The sequence below is a fragment of the Stigmatopora nigra genome, chromosome 16, assembly GCF_051989575.1.
Source record: "Stigmatopora nigra isolate UIUO_SnigA chromosome 16, RoL_Snig_1.1, whole genome shotgun sequence".
NCBI lineage: Eukaryota > Metazoa > Chordata > Actinopteri > Syngnathiformes > Syngnathidae > Stigmatopora > Stigmatopora nigra.
In genome coordinates, this window is record NC_135523.1 from 5758347 (window position 1) to 5782557 (window position 24211).

General features: G+C 37.0%; 1 protein-coding gene across 1 annotated transcript in view; it reads right to left on the reverse strand.

Moving 5' to 3' along the window:
* Positions 1–22521, reverse strand: part of adarb2 (adenosine deaminase RNA specific B2 (inactive)) — a 135429-nt gene extending 112908 nt beyond the window's left edge. The window contains exons 1-3 of the mRNA XM_077735895.1: positions 22127–22521; positions 20290–20356; positions 10320–10449 (exon numbers count right to left, since the gene is read on the reverse strand). The gene's annotated coding sequence lies outside the window, so the exon portion shown is untranslated. The remainder of the gene's footprint in view (positions 1–10319; positions 10450–20289; positions 20357–22126) is intronic.
* Positions 22522–24211: the final 1690 nt, after the last annotated feature.

The following is a 24211-nucleotide window of genomic DNA, read 5'->3' on the forward strand; positions in this document are numbered from 1 at the left end:
TCACCACCCAAAATTAAGAATTTAATTACAGTGGCACAAAAGAGTAGGCGATGGCTTGGTCTCTCAATACAGTTTCATGGTAATAAGACGACAGGAGGTTGAAGGCTGCATTTGTAAAGTAAAGTAATCATTGAGCCACACTTGATTAATTTTAAATGGCAAGATAAAAGGTGAGGTTTTGGGGTTCTAAGTGCAGTGTGGGTGGAAGGGAATAATCTCGTCTCATAAGGAACAGAGAAAACCCTGCTGCAAGATTTCAAACATTTTGCATCTGGTGCCCAAAGATACCGAAAAGTTCATGTCCAGGTCGCATCATAAGAAGAAGGCTGGTATTTATATTGAAAGAACCTTGTGATGCTGTTCCCATCATGGTGAATACTGAAAGAATAAAAATCCTGACGACCGACCTGCCTTTGTGATTTGCAGCACATTAATTCTATCAGCTCATAAAAAAATAAAATAAAAACTGCTTTCAAACATGAAGAAAAAAAGGTTAACGTGAATAGTGAAATCCAACTAATTTGCTAACTCCATTGCTATGGGACAATGCATCTTGCAGCAATGTTGTTACAATAAGCACTGTGTATTAGCAAAAGATATTCAGTGCATGACATACACTTGAGTGTGGCATACGGTAAGTAGGGCAATGCTTCTAATAAATGTAAATAGGGCCAGCTATGTTTCACTAAAATGGTTCTGGCTGCCCTACCTTGACAAGAGTGCTGACAAAGTCATCTGCAATCAGTGCAGTAAAAATACTTCTCGGGGAAGTAATATTTCTATATATATTTTATTCAAATATGAATGCATTGATTGGTAAAAATAGGAAGAACAAATGAGTTTCACCTTAGTCTTTCAAATGAAAGGCTCAGTAATCAGGGTAATTGCAAATAATAACCCTGACCTGAAATGTAGGGCCTGGGGTTCTCAGCCAGCCCCTTCTGTCACATTCCTTGTTCCCACTGTTGCCGTCATTAACATAGCGGGACTCAGAGGCATATCCCGCTGTTCAGCATGATTAAGAAAGGCACTGAGTCGGTGTCATCCAATCCAGTTGCAGGTATTTCTAACTTGGATCTTTGCTTTCACGTATCTGACTGCAAAGACTCCGACCAATGCAGTAAAAGGAGGAGTGGAAATTTAGTAAAAGATCCATTAAATGAACCATTATAAGTTTACGGGACTGTAGACTCCAACAAGGAAAGTTTTCCTCTATCAGACAATTCTATCTGGCCAGAGTATTGGTTACTTTTCCTTTTATATTTTGGCCACTATTATTAGCTAACAATGATTAACCACTGTCATTTTGGATGTACATAGAACAAAGTATACTGCTATTACACCAAAAGACATTAGCCTGTAAAAATCCACAAACTAAATCTGTTCAAAGCTGTGGGAAATAGTGATATGTAATAGGAACATTTGAGTATTCTTATCATCTACCTGGTAAAACATCAACATATAAGTCACCATTCAATTTGGTCAGCAGAGGAAAAATGATGGTCTTAGTTGTGTAAGGAAAACCAAAGACTCCATAATTGCCCGTTGGAGTGAATGTGAACGGTTGCCAACCTTTAAGGGGCCAATTACACAAGACTTTTAACTGAAACGATAATATAACGTTTCTCCAACAGAAAGTACATTTACTGCACCACTACAATCAGTGGAGACACATTACTTACAGTGATGGAGGGTTTTCTAAAGACTGCATGTATTGTTAGTGTCAGTCTTGTGAAATAGTGTGCTTCCGTTTGTTTTGAAGATTCGGGTGTCTCCAATTTTCAAACCTCCCCCTAAAAAGATCTGTGTTGGCAAACTAAGCCTGTTTTACATTGGCTTTTTTTTTCACGCGAAGCTTAAAATTATTTGATATGATGTCATATGTGCCATTTACAATCCATGGTATGGTATTTGTCCAGTGTCTTAAGCCTTAACACTTAGATCCCTGTCTCTTAATTGATGTTGTTGTTCAGACAAGAATATTGATAGCACAGCTCAGCCAGATTGGCAGCTGCACGGATCGTTATTAACCAGGTTGTTGGACAGCCTAGAGTGTAGTGAGACGATGTTCAAGTTATGCTGCTGGACCCCAGGGGATACGATCATGGCTCAGACAAGAGATAATTAACCATCTGAGGCCTTCTACCCACAGGCCAGTGACCCGCTGAGAGAGAAATGGGGGGAGAACACAATATAGGAAAACAACGCCTGTGGTTTGTCAACGTAGTGGCAACATTCGATGGACACGCAAACCTGTTCATGACATCTCATTGCTGTTATGAGCTTTTTTTTCCCCCATTCTGGCTAAGAAAGTGTGCTCTTCTGTATATAGAATATACGTTAACCATTTTGATTTCATAACAACTGCAAATATATCACAATTCTAACATGATAGGTATTACTCTTATTAGATCTTTATGTTGGAAGAGAGCTTAATTTAAATAAGTGGTATTTAAAATATTTACAATAGCTGCTAAGAAATTTGAATAACTAACAAAGAGGGTGCCAACAGCTTTCTAGATTAATTGCTAATCATTTGGAACTGCTGCGCTGATAAATCATGGTAAAAATTGAATTGCATTATCGCAGACAGATCTAAGTAGAGATGAATGATTTCCAAGCAAATCACTCAGCTTACGTCTTATCCTGGATCTTCCTTGAATCTGCATGAAATATCAGCACATTAAGCCCTCAATTTCCCCAATGCATTGCTTGATATTATAACTTAACATAAACAGCTCTCTCTAATCGCATTTGTCAGGGACATGAAGAGATGCTCATCACCTCAACTCCTCCTGAGCGCTCATACATTTTTCAACACTTGACAATTGCAGCCTCTTTAAACAAGTTAAGAAAAGTCTTCAACATGGCTTAAGCCTATACAGTCAGAAAGTATGTACGCAAACACCAATAATTAACACCTTCTGCCTCAAAGGGAGGCTTTTGGAAGTTATAAATTGAACAGCAGCTCATGGGAGAAAATGTGATTTAGTGAATCACAGGTGTGGACATAGGATTAAGTTCCATGTTCATTTTGTGGTCAACATTGATATTGACTTTCTGTTGTCCCACAGACACGTTATCCTCTCTCCACAGTGTTGACATGGAGACTCGCAGCCTTAAGCATCACATTGACACTAATATGGTGTTGAAACACCATTGGTTTGAATCTTTCAGTTTAAGTGAGTCCTAATGACTTAATTCAATAGTTGCTCACATTTGGATTCATTACTCACTGTTTGTTTCTTTAACGGATACTTGATGATAAAAAGTGGGCAATTTTCCTTTGCTCGGTTTACCCTTTCGCACAATTAGCGTCACTTAATCAATTTAAGTCATTTTTTACTCAAACAGCTTATAAGAAGAACAAACGTAAGAATATGGCATGGGATGCGCTCAGAATTAATCACGGAAGATACGGGCACAATGGCAAGAATGGGCGAGTGTTCTCTTGATTTTGATGTGTACCTGATCACTTGTCTGGTAGGTATTTGAACTTTGCAATGAAAATTGTGTTGTCTAAAATCTGCTTGGGTTTCACTATGATTCTTTGCAATCTGCTAATTTCCATGATCACCCTCAGATCTTCTGCAACATGAGAGAAAAAAAAACCTAAGAAGAAAATAGTACTACATATAACAAATCTGAACCAACACACAAGCATCCTCACCCTAATGTGTAGCTCACTACTGCTGATAAATTATGTTCCTTAAGGGAGCATCTTATCTTTGAGGATAAAGTCATGTATTACCAATATGAGACTTCTGGAGAGCAAGTATATATTTACAACCATAATAAAGTACATTTTTACTACTCTGCATCTTCACAGAAGATTATGATCACTGGAGATTTACAGAATCCCACCCCTTTGGAAACTGTTACACAGAAAAATACAAAGTGTTTTTTTTCTCTCTACAATATATCTTTAAAAATAGGTTAAGTTTCTACATCTGACAGTGAAACAAGCATTACTACATTACCTAGCAGGTTACATTTGAAGGACTGGATTTACTTTGAATATTTCTATGTCATCAGGATATACTGTATATCAGCCTGGATCACAAGTGAAAGGAGGAAATGAGGAAGAAGCAGGAAAGAGAATAGAAAAGAAAAATCAACAAGGTGCAAATTCAAAGGCTGGCAGACATTATGTCCATTTATCACCTACTGCAGTGTGAAGAATAAAAGGCCTGTATGAATGGAGTCTATTATGGAAAGAGAGAGCCACTAAGCTGCTTGCCACTGTTGATTTCTTGCAGAAGTCGATAAATTGAGCAAGGCCTAAGCAGCCTATACGTTGTGTTAAACAGTGAGCACCGCTTGGCATGCTGCATTTGTCACCAGCGCTTTGGCTGATTGCATTGCTGTATTGACTCGCTGTATTCATGCACTCGCCATGCGGAAAACGCACCGAAGAAAAATGCTCTCTGATTGTGCTATAATAGCTCTAATAATACCTCTCGTTTTGCACAGTGTTCATTAAGCCAAGATGGAGCTGAATGCATAGCAGATCTGGACACTGAGCTAATAGTTATGAACAGGAAAAAGACAAAACAAGGACAAATGTCAATCACCACTTAGCTTATTATGTATAAGTATTTGTAAGGTTTATGATTGCAATAGCATTGTTTGTCTCAGGATCTTAAGCAATCAAAGAGTAAGTTTGATATTCCTTATGTTAATAATCCTGTCATAAAGACAAATGATCTGATGTAACACAAAAATAAAATGTTGTAAATTTATGTATATGGATGGTCTTTAAGTCAAGTTAAATTGTAGTGATATAACTTCATCAAATAAAATCATATTAACATTATGAAAGCAATTCACAGCTATAATGAAGGAAAGAAGGATAAAGTTACTTCATTGTGTAGGTATAACTCTGCTCCGTGTCAGCTAAAACTTTTAATATTTCTAAATATATTTGGAAATTCAGCCAATGATGTTTAGCAAAATGACTGACAGTTGTGTCAGCAAACAACTGAACAATATTGGAAAAACTATTTGCTTTTATATGATTGTCTCATCAAGCTATCAAGATTAATAAAAACACAGATAATAATGTGGCTTTAAAAAACAAATAAAATCAATTACTATACACAGTGGTGTTTTTTAGTCACTTTTTCTGCTCTATTTACTGTTAAGTTGTACCATGCTTTTCCATTACAGGTTCCATTATACTTCTCGACTTTCCCCCTCCCACAACCAAAAAGTGCATCTCTCATTATTTGCCCTCAATTATACGAGTTTGTCCTGCATTGCTTAATTACTTCTTCCTGGAAGATGATAAGTGAATTTTTACGATTAACCCTCTGACACTTCGGCAGACGAGAATATCATGAGGCGATTATCATTTTACTGACTAGATGACTCCCCCTTTGACACGGAGGGCTATTTGCAAAAGCTTGAAAATAAAATAATACAAACATTTTAAAAGCAGTGATGGGTAAAAAAATAATAATAATAATAATGTTTATTCATGCGGGAACTCTTCAAAAAAGGTGGACTGATCGTTTAATTGCAAAATCTATTAAACTGGAACTCCTTTCCCTTGCACTGAAATTAAATGTCCTTGGCCCTTGATAGTATTGTCATGTAAAGAAGATGGCAGGAAACAAGTTGCAATTAGTGCTTTGGCTCGCATCCCTTCATCTCTCTCCACTGCACCATCTCCTCTGATTACTGGCATTACAGCAAATTTGCAGTTGATAATCAGCCTCAGATTCCTGCTAAATTTCTCATTACTCTGTTGGAGATGTCACTTGGGCATTGAGTTTGAATTAATAGGATTTAATCTGCTAGTCTTGTGTATGTGTACGCGTGTGTCTGACCGAACATCCGTGCTAACGCATGGCCTCAGACACATCACATGTGTCAGGTACAATCTTGTTAGAATTCCCATGATGCCTCTTGTTTAACAATTACCCTTCATACTTCATTATTTCTGATTGGTAGAGAATAATTATGCTCAACCTTCCCTGCACAAGTGTTGAACAATCAAAGAAAGTCCAAACATATCTAACTACTCTAACACATTATTCTCTGTAGTGAAAAAGTATTTCCTCCATTAATTAAAGTTACTTTGTTTATTACATTCACCTTAAATCAAGACAAGACCATCATTGTTTTGGTGGCTGGACGTGAAACTTAAAAGGCTTGAAAATAATTTAATTTAGATTTATAATTTATACTAACCCCTAATTCTCATACCCCAATAATGATTTTTTCCTAGAACCAATGTACAGTAAAACAATTTTTAGGCACCTTTAGTTCTAAATAAAACTGCAAGACGACTCATTGTGCTGCACAGAAGCAATTCATCAGTTCCCAATCATTGATGGAGAAATGGACACCTGGCTTTTGAATAAATAAGATTCTCATTGGCTCCCCGTCTTAATCACTTGAAAATGATCTTCCTAATGCCACTTTGCAAATCATCCTGGTTTCAAAGAACTCCCTAATAAGATCCAAGAGCTTTACTCGTGGTTTAATTTCACGTCTGCTGTATTCGTCAGTTGCAGTGAATTAGTAAATAATGTTTCAATGTGCAGGGGTGTACTATAATTACATCCTTTTGGGAAGAATGTAATTATGTTTAAATATGAACTAGTTCACAGGTTTCTTCTGAATACAGCAGCACCTGACTGCAACTTTCAAGACACCAGATTGGTAAAAATATATCATCTACATTGGTTGGAATGAAAACCTGCACCCACTCTGGCCCTCAAGGACCAATTGGACTTCCATGGCCTACAGGATACACAACATACCCCTGTGCCACCATTGTTTCCAAGAGTGCAAAACACCAAATCCCTTTTGCTGTGTTTCATTTCATCCTATTATATAAACTGGTCTCTGGCTTGCTGGAAGCCAGACATGACATGATTCTCACTGACGCATCATGACATCCCTGCCGTTGTAGTCTCGGGGCACTCTGATCAGCCTGGTGCTTCACCTTACATCCCTCTCTTACCCAAATATCACCTCTAAGGTAACAGTGGGTTGAACAGAAATAAAAACATAGTTATGCCATTTATTTTTTTAGTGTACTTCTTCCTGGTTATGTGTCATGTTAACTATTGGCAGTGGATGATGTGATTAAAGTGGAGAGCCTAAAATGTTTTAAATATACACCATTCTCACTTTTAGCAAAACCTATTCAATGTCATCTCCTTTCTTGCATGTACATTACTGTAAAACTTACTTTCAATTTGCTGTTTTACTTTGCATTTTTGGAGAGAAAAACAATATCACTAAACACATGTAGCTCATGTGTCATTTAGCTAGAGGTCAAAACAAATATGCAATTTTTCCTCCCGACTAAAAGCACTACACTGTCACAATGATTTGAAGTTGGACGCATTTCTAACCTCTATAGTCAAATAATTTTTCTATTTTACATACTGTGTATGCAAACTGCTCTGTGGCAAAATCACCTTGCCAGGCAACAGGGGACTTTACAGATAAGCAACCAATAATATTTAAGCTGTGGGTGAGGGAATGCTTCTCACTTCATGCTGTGCAATGCCTCAACCAAAAGCAGACACAAATATAAATAAATAAGTTAGCAGGAGATGTGCTCTTGAAGCTGCATTACCAGGCTGACGGCTTAAGCTTAGAAAGAGAGGAATGAGGGACAAATTTAGCAGCAGATCTTAGAATAACTAGGTGCGGATAAAGCTTAGAAAAAGTGCAAATGGCTGCAGTTCTGGACAGCATGCTTAAGAATGACAAGGATGAAATGCTGACTCTAATATTTGCAGTTTAACTAGAAAAAAGGAATCATTAATATATGCACTTGAAAGCTTCTGTTGCATTCACAGCTACACATTGTCTCATTCATTGTTATTACGTGGAATGCAATGTAACTTTCTATTCATTTTGTGGTCTCATTCACATGCACTGGTGTCTGTCACCTCAGTAAAAAGTACACACCCTCCCCTTACTGGCAGCAGGTTATTAGACATCAAGAAAAGAAGAAGATATGGATGCAGGGGTTCATGGGGCATTTGTGTTGAAAGCCAATTAGTTGATTTGTCTCGTCTACGTCCGAGCAAGGAGACTCAAAATCAATTTTTCCCCACCGGCATTGGAGTGGCAGAGCCCATTGTGTGCAACTTTAATGCCATTGCAGCACTTCTTCCCCTGTGTGTCATTCATGTCTCAAACTTGGGGGAAGAAAAGGGTTAAAATTACATTGTGTTCTGCCCCTTCCCCATAAGTAACTGATAAGTGGGCCTGAACTCTCAGCTTCAGTAATTGGGGCATCTGGTCTTCCCTGACATGCATTCTTTGCAGAGTGGCCCATTGCCATCTTCAAGCATTCAAACAGAAACGTTACTGCTCGTTTCTCCTCCGAGTACTCAACTCGAGTCAATACACCGCTGCTCCTGGAGCTATTACCGATATGCTCCGGCCAAGTGTAAAACTTCTATCTTCCACTTATCAGTCCACCAGCTATCGTCCAAAAAAAAAACTTCCCAATATGGCACACCAATCCGTTTATTTTCTGCAACAACGATACAGAAGTTGTTTTGCTGCATTTGAGCCCTTGGGATAGGAAGTTTTAGTATTTAGCATTCTGACTATTTACTACAGAGAATGCCAGTTTGTTAGAACTTGACACTGCAGACTAAAATTATCCTCTAATGAGAGAACAATTTCTCAACAAGTTTACTTACTAAAGTTGCTTGTGAGGATCTCCATGGCCAGAACATTAAAAATGTTTGACAAATTATGTTTTTGACAATCTCTTACACATCAATGCGCACATTTATGCCCACACTAAACAAATGAAGTGTGGGTGTTCTGGTACTTGAAGAATAAGTGGAGCAGTCAGAAATTATTAACTAATGATTTCATATTTTACTTTGAGATCATTTGTAATACAAAATGCAAATGAATTTAATTAAAACAATCGTGGTGAAATATGCATCACCCTTGAATGTGAATTATGTATCAAACCATTGACTTTTGACTCAAATACCGTCTACTCATCAACAGATTATTTCAGTTATATGTAAATACATACAAGCAAAATTTTGCCTGAGCAGAATGTAACAAAGTAAAAGAAAAACTTCAAGAATTCTTAAAGACTAAGAAAGCGGAACTGCTCTCCCTTTGGCTTTTCATAAACAAGTGTTTGCCCCCTGGGGTGGCTAATTTTGAATGTAATAATCTATTTAATCACAAGTTAACATTATTGATCCCAGTGTTAAAAGCTATTTATCTGAAGGCCTGTGGGTTGGTCGAGCAACGAGTGCACTCCCCTCTGTGTCATTAATTTCCCATTTCAGTTAGCCTGAGGCTGCAAGCCTGCTGAGGAGATAACAAATTAAATGTGCAGGAAGGATCATTTCTGCCCATCCTCAAGAGAACACAATAACTCCTCACTTTAGGTCATCACAAACACATTTATACTATGTGCACAAGATATTATCATATTGTTGGCAAAGGTGTGTATGCATGCTTTTTGGCTGAAAATTCCATTTATGACCATGACACAATGTTTTAAAGTTTTCACGCATACTTTCTATGATTCATATACAGCTACCATTTCTACTGTACTCTACTCTACTTCTATTGTTGAAGTTGCTGACCAAAGTTGTGGGAGCAAGGTGGTCCACAAGTTCAGTATATTTTGAGCATGAATGTCTCAACGAAGTACCAAGTCTATGAAATAGAACACATTTCTACCACTATGAATTCATGTCTGTAGGTAAGAATAAAAAACCTGCAAAATAACACTGCATAACGCGAGTCATAGGAAAGTAATTAAAAAAATATCCTAAAAACCCACCTATGTAAAATAACACTTTTTTAAAGGAAAAAATAGTGTTTATAAAGATTTTGTGTAATTAAAATGGACCACTACAATCATGATCTTCTGTGCCCCTGAAAACAACATGGCATTTTGGGAGAAAATTATGTTTCTACTGTTTTCCCATTAAATTTAAATGAGATTATTGTTCACCTCTTTTTTTCTACACCTGCTCATTCATGCAAAGCTGATCTCAAGTCGACATGAGAGAGGCTAAATAGATATGAAAAACCCCAAAGATAATTGGAAATTGATTTTTATCTTCCCCTATCCATTTAAATATGATTAAAAGTGAGCTGGACACGGGATGTCAAATTAATAATGATGCACGGTGGGAAAAGACAATCAATAATTGACAAGATAAATACAGATAAGAGTTCATAATGTTCCCAAAGGAGGTCACATGCACTGATAACAAATGAAGTGCATGCAAGCGAATGATAATCAGGAGTCATTAATGAGGCAGGTGTAAATGAATGAAAATGCCATTTGACATCACCTCAAGCCGCAGAAATTAACGGAGCTCCTTGTCTTCCAGTTAATCGGTTTTACTGCCTGATAGGAACCTGGAGGTCATTTGGCACTGTTACTTCACCACCATTCTTGCCCCAACACTGTTCAACCATTTCCTGAAATCAAAAAAATGAAGTAGCGGTTAATGAAAATGAATATCACATTTTTATGTCGTTAGCTGGGAGTAATGTAGAGGGAGCGTCAAGAGTGTGAGCATAGTTCAACAGCTATTATGAAGAGGTTACCGTCTGGGCCAGACACTATATTTATACTCCTCGCATTATGTTGATTCATAGAGTTGTTGAACCATTACCACTCACCTCCTACTCATTTTAATGAAGGCATTTCCTTCCAGTATTTTGTTGTTGTTCTTACCGTATTTGACCAAAGTTGTTAAACTGTGATTACTATATTTGTTATCACGAAAAGTTGCATTGCATTGTATTGTGAATCATGTTTTATTGTATTTAATAAACTATTAAATATATGAAAAAAAGTTTAGACTCAGTATATCCATCTTCTATACAGCAACTCCTCATTAGAATCCTCATAGACAAATCTAATATAGACAAACACTGCGAGTGCAAAAAAGAAAATTGCATTTCATAATGACAATCGTTGCTAATTCTCTCTAGGAACTGCTATATTCTCATAAATACCATCTCCTTGTCCGGTGAGCAATGTCCAGCCACTAACTTATCTTTTGGTGTTCAAATCTATAGGTTTTTGATGGCTGAGCACATAAATGGGTTATCTAAAATCCAATATATATTGGGGGAGCAGTCGCAAAGGAAAGGGCGCATGAGACTGTATCATGTTGATCTATAACCTGACCGCAAACCAAGGGCCCATTTATTGTCGATTTCACCCGAAAGATGGGCCTGTCAGTTGGGTGGGAGCTTGCCGCTGTTTATTTTCAAATCAATACTCAATTACTATAAGGAAGATCCGGTCTCTCATTTTCAAGATGAAATTATGGACTGCTCCAAAAATGCTTAGTTAAAGCAAAACTAGAGTCAAACTCACGACTATGCAGTATAAATAAAACAATAGTAACTACAAACAGATTATACTAGCCATCTTCTATTACCCTATCAATGTTTCATTATTCTTTGTAACAAAGGAAAACCTTTTCAAAAAGAAATACCCTTTTAATACAGAACTCATCGACTTTAGCAACAAACAACTCATCATCACTTGTATTTAATGTACTTCCTCATGTTATTGAACAGAATTCAAATGCAACAAGAGACTCTTCATAATTCATGTCATTGATTTGCTAAATGCCAGACATTTGCCACAGGACATAGTGCTGTCAATAGCTTTAGTGTGTGTGTATGTATGAGTGTGTAAATTACTTCACGATGGGGCAGTTTCGGGGTGTTTATCACAGAGAGAAATGGATGGTAGATGACATAAATTGACATAGATTGTCGGGCTTTGAATCAAATGCCAGCCTGGTTAGCGAAGTCTGTAAAAAATAAGCTTCATGAATAGTACAGCACTTTTTTGGCCCGAAAGACAGACATCATTCACCATAACAGACTATGACACACAGACTTTGCTCTTGTGAAAGTAGGCTAGATATGTCCGAAGGGGACTACCAAGCCCTTTCAAAAGCACTAACAAGCTGTTGTGTTGTGGTTTTTGTTGTGTCCACAGCAGCTGGACAGGTCAGTCAAAACAGACATGAAGCGCCGTTAAAAACAATGCTGTCTTGGAAACAGACAGCACAAAAAACTCTGTGATATGTCACGACAGTCCAGACATAAACGGGTCAGAGCAGTTGAAAGGAATTATCATTAGAAGTGGATAGGGAATGCACAAAATTGTTAACAATCAGGAAGTTTTTTAAGGAATTATTCCATACATTCATTGTATGTCAGTGTTGGTGTTTGGTCAAGTGCAACACTTAAACATCATGACCAGTGGTTGATTGTGTGGGTTTTATTTCCCTAATCATGGCATTGTGGACTAAAATGTTTTACTTTTTGTCCAGACTAGTAATGATAAATAAATGGAGTAATTACCAACTTGTGGGAGCACATCAAATCATTAAGTGTCTGTGCTAAAATATCAGTAAAGTAGCTAAAAGTAGATTCCCGAAACAGCAATCAGCAAGTAATTAGCTGCTATAACAACTAATTTAGGCAAATGACAAAAGTAATTCTTTCATTTTCTGAATGCTCACAAGCGGCTTTTTAGGATGTGGGCGGTAGTTAATGGAGTACCCGGAGGAAACCCACGCAAGCCTGGGGAGGACATGCAAACTTCACACATTGGATAAAATAGAATACAACTAGAACAAGATGGGAACGCATGACGTTCTAAATTTTATCTGCCAGACAGTTTGCTCAATTAATGGATTTTTTTAGTGCTTTAACATCCAGACTTTAATTGTGAATCTTAATTGCTCACATAATTGCAGCACATTAATTACTCAGAAGAATACAAAATTAGTTGCAGATTAGTCTATACTGATAAGGCACAATTATGTCTCCTGAAGCAAGTTTTTAATCAAGATTCTGATATTCAAACACAGCCCAGTTAACTGTCATGAAAAACTAACTTCCTATTTTATCCACTTTTCAAATGTCCTCTATGTGTGTGCATATCTACTTTATGCATAATGAGGTATAGTTATTTCATGAACTGGACTTTTGAAGACTAGCATTTATTGACTTATTTGAAGTCGATGAGTAGTGAAGGAAATTAAATGCTTTTGAAGGAGGAAATGCTAAATTTCAATCAAACATTGCAAGGTTAATGAACAACATTTGCACGGCACCAATCATTTAAATTTGTACTGGCATAAGATGCATAATTTAGATAATATAAATCTGGAAAAACAGTACAGTGCAAGAATTCAATGGCATGCCTAGAACTGATTGACTGACCAATTGAAATATTTGCCATTGTGCTGATATGACGTTGAGAAAGTTATCCCATCAAGGCAAAAGAAATAAATGTATAATTAAAATGGATGGAGGTATAACATTGTTTTTGTGGATACTAGTGATGCATTACCAAGTTCAATAATATGAAAATTTGCTGATACATTTTTGATAAAGCGACTGTAGTTTGCCTGTTGTGTGTACATCAATAAGTTTTAATTCTGGTTGCAGGACCATTTTGCTATCAGTCTTACATATAGCTCAATTAATTTCCTCTTTGCCACAGGCTTATTTATCATGTATTTGAATGTTTAGTTATTAGGGGAATTCATCCTTTAAATGAATAGAATTTTCCCCCCACTTTTGCATATTGTATGAAGAATTACAATTAAAATAATGCCTTCAGAGCAGTTTAAGTACTCTTTTGGGTAGTGATTTAGTTGTTCATCTATTTGTATCTCTTTAGCTAACGGCTCATCAATTTCCAAAGTGTCCTTCTTGACAATTCTAAGTTCTAATGTAGGCATTTTCTATACCCCATTACTCCTTTCAAATGATCATTGGTCTACTTAATTACATGATAGTTGAATTATAGCCTCATTGGGGGCCGTGACCTTGAAGAAAAGTTGTGATGTGACAAATGACATCCTAGTGTTGAAGGCTAATGACGGAGGAAAGATGGCACATTATTTTTGGGTGGGCGTTAACACTCCCTGGTCACTTTGAGAAAGTTAAAACGCAACATGAATTCTATTAATACCAAACGCTTTGATGGGTACCCATTAAGGTCTGTAATGCAAACATTAGAGAAAATGCGTCTTTAAAACCACAATTACACTATTAACACACTTACCTTATAATACTGCATTGCATGATTTTTACATGTTTGCAATATTTTTTTTAATAATACGTATTCCAATGCATGCAAGAGACAAACAGAACCTTCAAGATTATATTGATCAACCGTCATTAAACAAATGGCCCAATATTTGGGGAGTATTTGGCAGTCCTGGTTAACCTAACTTGATGAAACTCCAGCTCTCAGTGCCACTACTATCATTTTTGATGTTCAACACCATCACCACATCAATCCGGCAAGCAAAATCCCCTGAGATGGGTTTTTTTTTTTTTTCCCGGAGCCAACATGTGAAATATTGCTTTGCTCGATGTTCAGTCATGCGAGAAAAAAATCATTGCCTCTCTCTTGCTGTAAGGTTGAAAGATGGCTATCCATACTGTGAGAAAAACAATAGCTTGGAAGGTACAATGAATAAGCAGGTCAGCCTCTGCTTTATATACTTTCTATTTCTAAAAGTGGCTCTCGGGTACTGAATAGTTGGCTGCCTTTGGTTGCATTCCAATAAATATACAGTTCAAATGATTGAAATCAAACCTATCATACCTCCTATTCTTCTGAAACCCATGCATAATATACAAGATAACTATTAAGACAGGTGTGATGAAAATGTGAACAATTCGTCCATTTAAGTGGGCATGGAGTCCTTACATATTTTTTTACAACAGTGCCCTACATAACCATTGGTTGTCCACCGTATGAATTGTATCAGATGAATACCTTTAATGGTAATTATATGATAGAATAAATAGGAAGGGAAAAATATGGTGGCCATTGAATTACTAAATCACTTGAAAAGCAAATCTTCAGAACTTTGGTCACTTATACAAAGGTTTTGACAGTGATAAGACAATGATGACAAGATGACAAATTGGCTTAGCACTGATGGAAATGTGCAAGCCTTGGTGTGTGGTGTAAGAAAAAGGCCCTTTGTCTAAAAATGACAATTTCAGTAGGCATATAGACAGGGTCACTTCACCAGATCCAGCAAGGGTGAGAGACTGATCACTTAACTCTGAAAACACGTAGAAGATGTTTCGCTCTGCTGAAGCTACATGCAATGGAAAACCTACCAAGAGGAGGATTCCATTCGAAAAGAGTAGAGGTGGACTTTTTTTTTTAAAGAATGAGCTTCTTGGAACTTTGAATGTAAAATAACATCTCGAGCTGACTGCTCACATTCTTTGCTACCCCTGAGTTTCAATATCATTCACATTTGGTAGCTCTGTGGGGTGTCCGTAAAGCATTTAAGGTTTAGAGGTATCTCCAATACTTGGGGGATCAGGACAGTGTTATCAACCTCAGAATTGATTCGAGCACTGTTCCATTGACATGGACAAAGAACATATCTTGGATCTGTCCACCTGGTAATGGCCACAGCTCAAGGAGGGTAGAAGACTAAACCAAGCAGACACTGCGCTCATGTGTCCGTCTAACTAATGTCAAGAGAAGGCGTTTTGACAATGAGGAAATGGGGAGGTGACCCAGCTAGGCCACAGCTCTTATTGCTTTGACCCTCCCACTTGGCCTTGTCATTGTTTTTCAATTAATCCCAGCCACTTTGTGGCAAACGACACAGACAGATGGCAAGGTCTTTGTCAGGGTTCATGAAAGGGGCGAGGCGGATACTGCTTACTGGTGGGGAAAAGTGAATTTTGGGGCTAAATGATACACAGCCCTGAGCAGAGCAGCTGAGGCAGATTTCTAAGTGCTGATCTATTCAAAGTGCAAGGAACCAGGAAATAAGGTGAAGGAGTCTCCTGGTCGAGAGAATATTAGCCGGCTACGTCGAGGGAGAGTAGTGCATGATGAAGAGATGTAATTGAAATTTAATGCAGTTCATCGATTAGGCTGCAAAAAGTGTATTGCTTTGTACAGAACTAGTTGTTGTTTTTTAACCTAAAATTGTTCAAAGGGGGTTCCCTTGGAAAGTGGACCATACAATTATTTTCAAATCACAAACTCTTAGGTCGAATTATAAATTGCATAGTGTGCCCTTTTGACAATGATCTAAACTAGTGAACAGTTTGCTGATTATATCCTCCACTTGTTTTTATCTTATTAACATTACCATGTGCATATTCTTCCACAGCCACAGAGAAGGGCCCCAACGACCACAAGCTAATGCTATTAGGACCATTAGTTGCACTGAGATGAATGTGCAGCAGTCAGTTTGCACCGATCCCTCTACTTTATGGCCCACTAAAGCATAGACATATGTGCCGTTAAATAGATCCCAATGGTTGTTAGTCGGGGCCTAACTTTTCCCTGGTGCTAAACTATTGATTTTGCATTAGATAAACATGAATCTTGTAAATAACAGGTGCACATGGATCCATTGGCCCACCCCATTGTGCTGTCTGTGTTAAGCAGCGAAAGAGTGAGGGAAAGACAGAGAACGGGAAGACAGGGAGCGTTAAACATTAGGCGACACAAAGTGCAAAGCTTCATTTGAGGCGTAATTATCTTTTGCAACGAAGTGCAGTGAAGGGACAAATGGGAGCGCCAGAGGTGACATCGATTCTTTGATGGTAGACAATAAAAGGTCAAATCTTAGAGCCAAAAGACCATTGAGGGGAGAAATAGACACTAATAATGACTAACAAATGGAATTAAGTTCAACGTTTCCTCTTAAAATGTAACAGCGCATGCACTTGAGCTGAAAAAAATATATGTATATATATTTTTTAAAAGAAACTTTTGTCTATTTTAATATATTTTTTATTTTTAAGGGCAAACCAGTTCTGCTTATATAAAGGTGACCAAGACCAAGTTATCTTTCCTATTATTAATGTGTTCACAAATCTGAACTTAGTAATACTTCTAGTAATATAATCATGAGCAATGGGTGAAAAGGCATTCTGTTGTAACCCCAAGCAATGTGTCTGCCACACACATTCTGCAATCACATATTCTTATTGATTAATAACTGGTCAAAAGAATTCAATTTCCCAGAAATACTATCTCAGTGTATTCCTGCACATTTTGCTGCTGTAGCATCCCCCAGGACAAATGTGTTTCAGTTGAGCTGATCCAATCCTTGCTCTATTGTTTTTATGTACTTCTGTTTAGTGCTCCCTCAGCTCCGCTGAATACCTTGTCTGTTTAGAGGCCAATAAACATAAATCACACTTGTTAGAGCTTTTCATAAATCCTCTATATGCACGAGAAAAGGTGGTCTAACGCCATGGTAAAGCCTATTGAGAATTGGAAATGAATTTCTGTCTTGGTAGTCTTCAACAACGTTATTGGTGTCATTAAATTCTTGATGAAAAATCTGCATTATATGAAGCCACACACTGTATCGGCAAGCTATTGTTATCAATCAGTATGACTTACAGTGCAGCACACTTCATTTGTTGAATGAAATCTCCTAAAAGACATTTACTGGAATGTTTTTCATCCCTTTGAGATATGAAATCTCATTCGATATTTCCATCACACACATCCTGTTACAAATATGCAGTTAACACAAATGCTTTCCATCATGCAAAGTTATAAATAAAGAAAAATCAAGGTACCAAAAGAATTCTAAAATACTTAAAGGGTACATAAAAGACAGCAATAAAACATTGACATTTTTTAATAATAAACTACCAATTACTACCTGTACTAACTGTCACATTTTCGCTATTTCGGTATTTGTAAGTGTGCTTGTACCTGGCTAAAAGTCTATAATTCAGAAAGGTCACATGTTTTCTTGTTTCTCTATTCTTCCGCATCTAGTATATAGTCTTAACCAAAAACGGATGTACAACAGCAATGGAAAAAAAATGTGTTGACATCCAGAGCCTCTCCATCTCCTGAATCTTTGGGTCAAGACGTGCAAGTTGGAGATAGGATAAGATTAAAAGTGAAAGCTTTCTAGTTTTATTTAACCCTCTTCCACTGATTCAATATGAAGCACGTCTGTGTGCAGATGATAACTCAGTGCAAAAGGTTGACGTCAATACGACTGAGTGACTGTCTACATGGGCATACGCGTGTGCCAGCAAACATGAATGTGAGTTTGTGTCCAAACATGCATGCGAGTTTAGATGTTTGTTTTTTGCCAGTTATTTTTCTATGCCTAAATTTGTACCCACAATACCACCAATGGTAGATGAAACTGTAGTTCAGCCTAAGATCAGTCCAGCCTCTAAGGCAATAATGATCGTAGCAGTTTTCTGAAAAATTGCATTTAAAAATTCTCAAGAGGATATGACAACTTTTCCCAATGATTAAAACGTGTAATTATAGCTTCTTGGGTATAAACATCAACAATAAACGTCTGAACTACTACAGACGTATTGAGAAAATGCTCAGGTTAAACGTATTGAGGCGAAAGAAAGCAGAATTATGGACATTGGCTTTTGTTGGTCCTGCATTTCATGACATATTTGTTATTATTCTATTTGATTATAGATTTAAACATTACATTGTTTCATATATTTTGTTCTTACAAATTATCAATATCTCCAAGGCATGTTTCCTTTTTCAGAACATTTTTTTTTAGGTTTTCACCAGTTTGAAACGTTGCAATTCCAACTATGATTCCCCCATTTTCTTTCCTTCTGACTGTAGATGCTTGAAATGATTTCTCCTCATGCTTGCACTGATAAAATGTTTGGAGCCTCACTGAGGAAATATGATTAGATCTCAGGGAAAAAAAACGTGACTTCAGCCTTTTCTCAAAACAGCTCCTGGGCAAAAACTTCTTATAGTACACATTTTTAATCTACAAAAATGTTCAAACAGATGTAGATAGTTCAATCCAAACAAGGATTTGGCTTCTTAGTTTCTGACCATGCTTTGTTGATTAACAGAACATGTTAACAGTTTTTAAATGAACACAGCCATTTCCTAAAGTAAAAAGTCCTGCACACTTGTGAGACGACAATATCTATATTTCTTCTCCTTAATGCAGCTCCACTTTCATGTTCTGTTATCCAATGTCCAACTGCATTTGCACAGGAATGACATTGGGGTACGAGTGCCATACTTTGATTAGTGGTTCAAGGTTAATGCACATTGGCTGACCTTAACTTACACACGTATGTGACCGATGCATGGTCAGACACCATGCCTAAGGGATTAAAACCTGTTGCAATCTCTGACCTCTTGCATCACTTTCTCAGCAAATCCCAAACTACTAATAACTCCTACTTTTTTTCTTACTTGATATAAAGGAGTTTTGCTGTCATTCGAGGAAATTTGACTACCTGTAGAAAATCTATTTAAAATGTAATATCTATTTCTTATATTGGTATAAAAGATATAGTAGATGTTGCTACAACTGCTACGGTATGGTAAATTACACGTGCAAATGAAATAAGTATGAATGGAAAGTATCTCAAGCTTTTACACCGCTATTATCAAAATATCAGAAAAATAATTCCTTCTGGGAAATTGGCTTCCTAACTTACATTATTTACATTCCATGACCTAAAATTTTAAACCTTTTCCCATTTATTTTTTTACCCATATGTAATATGTAGTACAAGTCGGGCCCTTGGGTAGTGCACATGCTGCTTGTTTTTGCACCACACGCAAGTCGATGGCAGTCCATCTGGCTAGAAATGGCAATCGCTTTGCCCAAGGAAAACTACACAGGCAACTCGTTTGTAAGTGTCACAGGGGTCCCTTGTGTCCTCAAACACTGTAATGAGTAATGATGGTTAGTCTACTAAGGATCTGTCCTCCCGCGGTGTCTGCTTTTGCAACCACACTTAAATTTAGTTTTGCAACGTTTATATGGGCAGCAGGCAACTTCATAATGAACACAATGACCTTCGAGTTTGTGACTTCATTTTAAACTAGGGCTGGACCAATTGGGGGTGGTTTACAGTCATTTGGACTTTTTGGGGCTTTGCAATAAATATTGCAATTTTGTAGTTTTTTCACCAGATGAAAACAAACAAAAGAAACAATATCATTTCCTACAATGAGACAATTGTGATGCTCAAACGATATATTGTGCAGGCCTAGTTCAGACATGCATTTTTATGTTTTATTTATGAATGATGAAGCACAATGATTAAATAATCTGCAGTATTTTCTAGTGGGAGAACTACCCTAAAGTAAACCATTCACAAATGTGAAACCAACCTTTGAATACATTTCTATTTACCCACAATCGCAATCATTTTAGTTAAGTAAAAGACTGTCATTTCTTTGGAAAGGGTGATGATAATGAAAATAAATGGATAGATAAGAATGGAAATTACCTGAGAAATTGCATGTGAGGCTTGATGACCAAAACATCCTCTTATAGCGTTATAACCTGGAGTGGATCTGCAAAATATACAAAAAGAATGAATTAGACAAGTCAATTAAGATGGAGCATTCATGATGCATAGGTAATAGCCAAATTACAAGTTAAAGCAAAATACAGTATATGTTCCCCATCCACACTGATGGAAGTTTAATATATTTTTCATTACAATTTTAATTAGATCACAATTAAAGCATACAAGAAATCATATAGGAATTATAACTCTTGATATCCAATATATTTATTGAGCAATTTCTGGTACCTGCAAACAATTTCCACCAGAATATATCCATTTATATACTCATTCATTAAAAAAAAAAGATCAACTGAAGCTATTGTGTGCAAGAGAAATTGTTTAAAACCACCAAAAGTTACAGAATCCTCAAATACATCAACATCCTGCTCCAATTCAGATGCATCAATCTGATAGATGCAGAAACCAAGTATTATTTCTGATAAAGATGTGACACATGAGCCGTATAACAGGGAAAAAAGGGGAATAGCAGAGTTTCAAAACTCAGCGTGAGCCAATGTGCACTGTCTAAAAGCCACAGCTGAAACAATCCATCAAACACAGATTTTGACATTTCTGCAATTCCATTCATTTGCTTCACTTTGACAGCAGGTGAACAACTTTACACGCCACTGGAAGAAAAGGAAGCATGTAGCAAGCACCTACCAAAAATGGATCCCCACATCAATGAATGATTAAAAAATGGCAATGTGAGTGGGTTGGAGCACAGTAAGTGTCACAGCTAAGTTTCATCATTTTTGGAACCTGACATATTTACTTAAAATAACAAAAACACTGCAAAGCTATGGAGTTTAACTCATTTCTCATTTTCTGAACCACTTTATCCCCACTAGGGTTCCAGGGGATGTTGGAGCCTATCCCAGCTGACTTCGGGCCAGAGATGAGGGACACCCTGAATTGGTGGCCAGCCAATCGCAGGGCACAAGGAGACAAACAACCATTTACACTCATACCCAGGGGAAATGTACAGTGTCCAATCAGCCTACCATGCATTTCTTTGGAATGCGGGAGGAAATCGGACTACCTGGAGAAAACCCACGCACACCCGGGGAGAACATGCAAACTCCACACAGAAAGGTCCAAAGCTGGAATTGAACCCAGTTCCATCCACTGTGAGGCCGACACACTAGCCACTCATCTGCTATGGAGTTTAAAAATATAATACATTATTATTTGGGTTAGTTCTTTTTAAGACTACTCCCGACCAACCGGACGGTTCTAGCTGGAATGTTTTTTATTTCCAAAATGTTTTTTTCTTGCATAAATGTCAGAGCTGACTGTATTTTTCAATTGCCAAATGACAAAAATAATAATAATAATAACTAAATTCATGCATAAAATGTGAGTGTGCAAAGTTGATTTTGTTAGACTGAATGAAACAGAACATCCCTTTGCAATGCAAATTGACAAACAAAAGAGATCTTGCATAAGTTATCCATTTCTTTTGGTTTGGTTAGTGATCAGATGTTTGACATCCATGTAAAACAATATATCATACACAAATAAATGGTGATAGATGTACAATTGTGTTTCAGTATGACTAAACAAAACAAATCGTTTACATCACATAACTAGTTGAAAACCTAAAGATCCAATCCCCCAGCCCTATTGTATAAATACTACCTAGAGTAGTATATAGATAGAAAATGACAGATATAGATAGCACGTTCATAACATCTATAAGAAGACAATGAAAGGCATTAAATTAGACAGAAACACATATATATTTAAAGATACGTTGTGTTGAACCACTTACCAAATTGTGTTAATCATGTGATCATTCTTGTTTTTGGTTCTTGATGTCAGATTCGAGATCACTGTTTATGTCATTACTATGATTTTATATTACTATAATATGATTTGCGGGAATAAATGTGCTAAATTCAATGATATACCGCAATTGGAGACCACGTAGTAGGATAAGACAAACATAAAAACACAAGAAACGCCAAACTCCTCCGATTTGTCCAGTTCTTAACCATCCCACTATTACCATTTATAATCATCATATTTCTAACCTTAAGATCCGATTTAATGTTGCAAAAAGCCAAATAAAATGAGATAAAATGAATGATTTGTTCAAGTGTGCAGATCGTCAAGTTATCGCAACGTGTTCCATCCAGGCAAAGGATTTACTAGCAGCTGTGTTAACACTATGGTGATTTAATGTGAACGCTGTCACACAAGTTGTTTTCATGCTTAATTGTTCCATTTATTCATCGTCGATGTGTCATATATTTATCCTAGTATGTACAATGATACGTGCATATTTAAATATGTGTGAAAATACATGCAAATAGTGCTTTAGATGCCAAGTTACGAGGAAAATAACAGAGAAATAAGTCAAACTTTTCTATATACCAGAAATGACAGAATAACGTTATTTAGCAAGAGGCCATATTGGAACAGATTATGTAATTTCTGCCTAATCAGAAAAAGTGATTCCTTTCAAGAAAAAATAATACAAAAATAAATATCACAAATTAAAAATGTAGTGTGCAATGTTAAAGATTTTTGGATGCTATTTTAAACTATTGCATGAGTCCTGGCCTTAACCTGTAAATCTACTGCATATTATTTAGAATTAAAAAAATATATATAGAGTGAGTGGTTAGGGTGTCTGCCTCACAGCTCTGGGGTCATGGGTTCAAATCCAGGTTGCCCCACTTGTGTGGAATTTGCATATTCACCCCGGGCCTGTGTGGGTTTTCTCCGGGTACTCTGGTTTCCTCCCACATTCCAAAAATATACATGGTAGGCTGTTGATTGGCCCAACCCTAATGAGGATAAAGTGGTTAAGAAAATGAATTAATGAATGGAAAAAATATATATATTATTTGTTGCAATGATTGGATTTCTTTGTCTGGAGGTTGAAAACTGCCAAATATTTGCTAGTTTTACACTGATGAGTTCCTCCCTCTAAATCGTATTCACCCTGCTTCCCCCTGGAAAAAGGAATAGGTCATTGCAATTTTAATTCTCTGAAAATGATTAAAGTGAAATGCTGATTACTCAACAAAGGGAAATGAGACCACAGCCCAATTTTCTTCCTTTTTCCTCCCTAAATCGGAATTGGCAGGGCAACGTTAGGTGGTTAGGTTCAATCCAGTATTGCTGATGAATGGGCTGATTTCTATTAACCTGTAGCCTTCAGATCAAACTGACTGTAACATTCGGATGCTGAGCAAGCGAGAGAGAAAAATAGAGAAAGAGAGAGAGAGAGAAAGAGAGAAGGAGATTTTTCCAGGTAACTTTATGAGACAGAAAGTCTGCTTAATGGACTGGGAGATTCTTTCTATCCAGGTTGTGCGGAAATAATAGCAACCTGGTCAGTGTTCAGGAAAAATGGCTTCTCCTTGTTAAATCCCTAAGTGAAATGGAAATTAGGAAATTATTAGTAATGTGATCAATCATAGAGTTGTAGGTGATCCTGCATGAAACATCCCCAATGTTCTCTGAGATGAATTTGTGAGAATGTGTTTGACTTCTGAGTCATCATCAAATCATCGTCTGTCTCATTGGGATGGAGCGTCCATCTACTAGCTTGATGTTACGATTACGCCATTGTTTTATTGACATGTAGAAAGCCTGTTAAAAGTAGTTTGGGGAAAGTAATGTACGTTTTGTGACAGGCCATGGACAACAAAAATGACCATTATTTTTGGTTTTATTGAGGGTGTAACAAAACATACAGGATTTTGAGTATGTTTGAATTACAGGATACCCTATCATTGAATGGGATTATTTACATAAATAAAGGAAGCCTGATTATAAGTCGCATTAGTGCACCAATAGCAGCATTTATCATTTTTTTCTATCTATCTTTTCACATTATTACTGC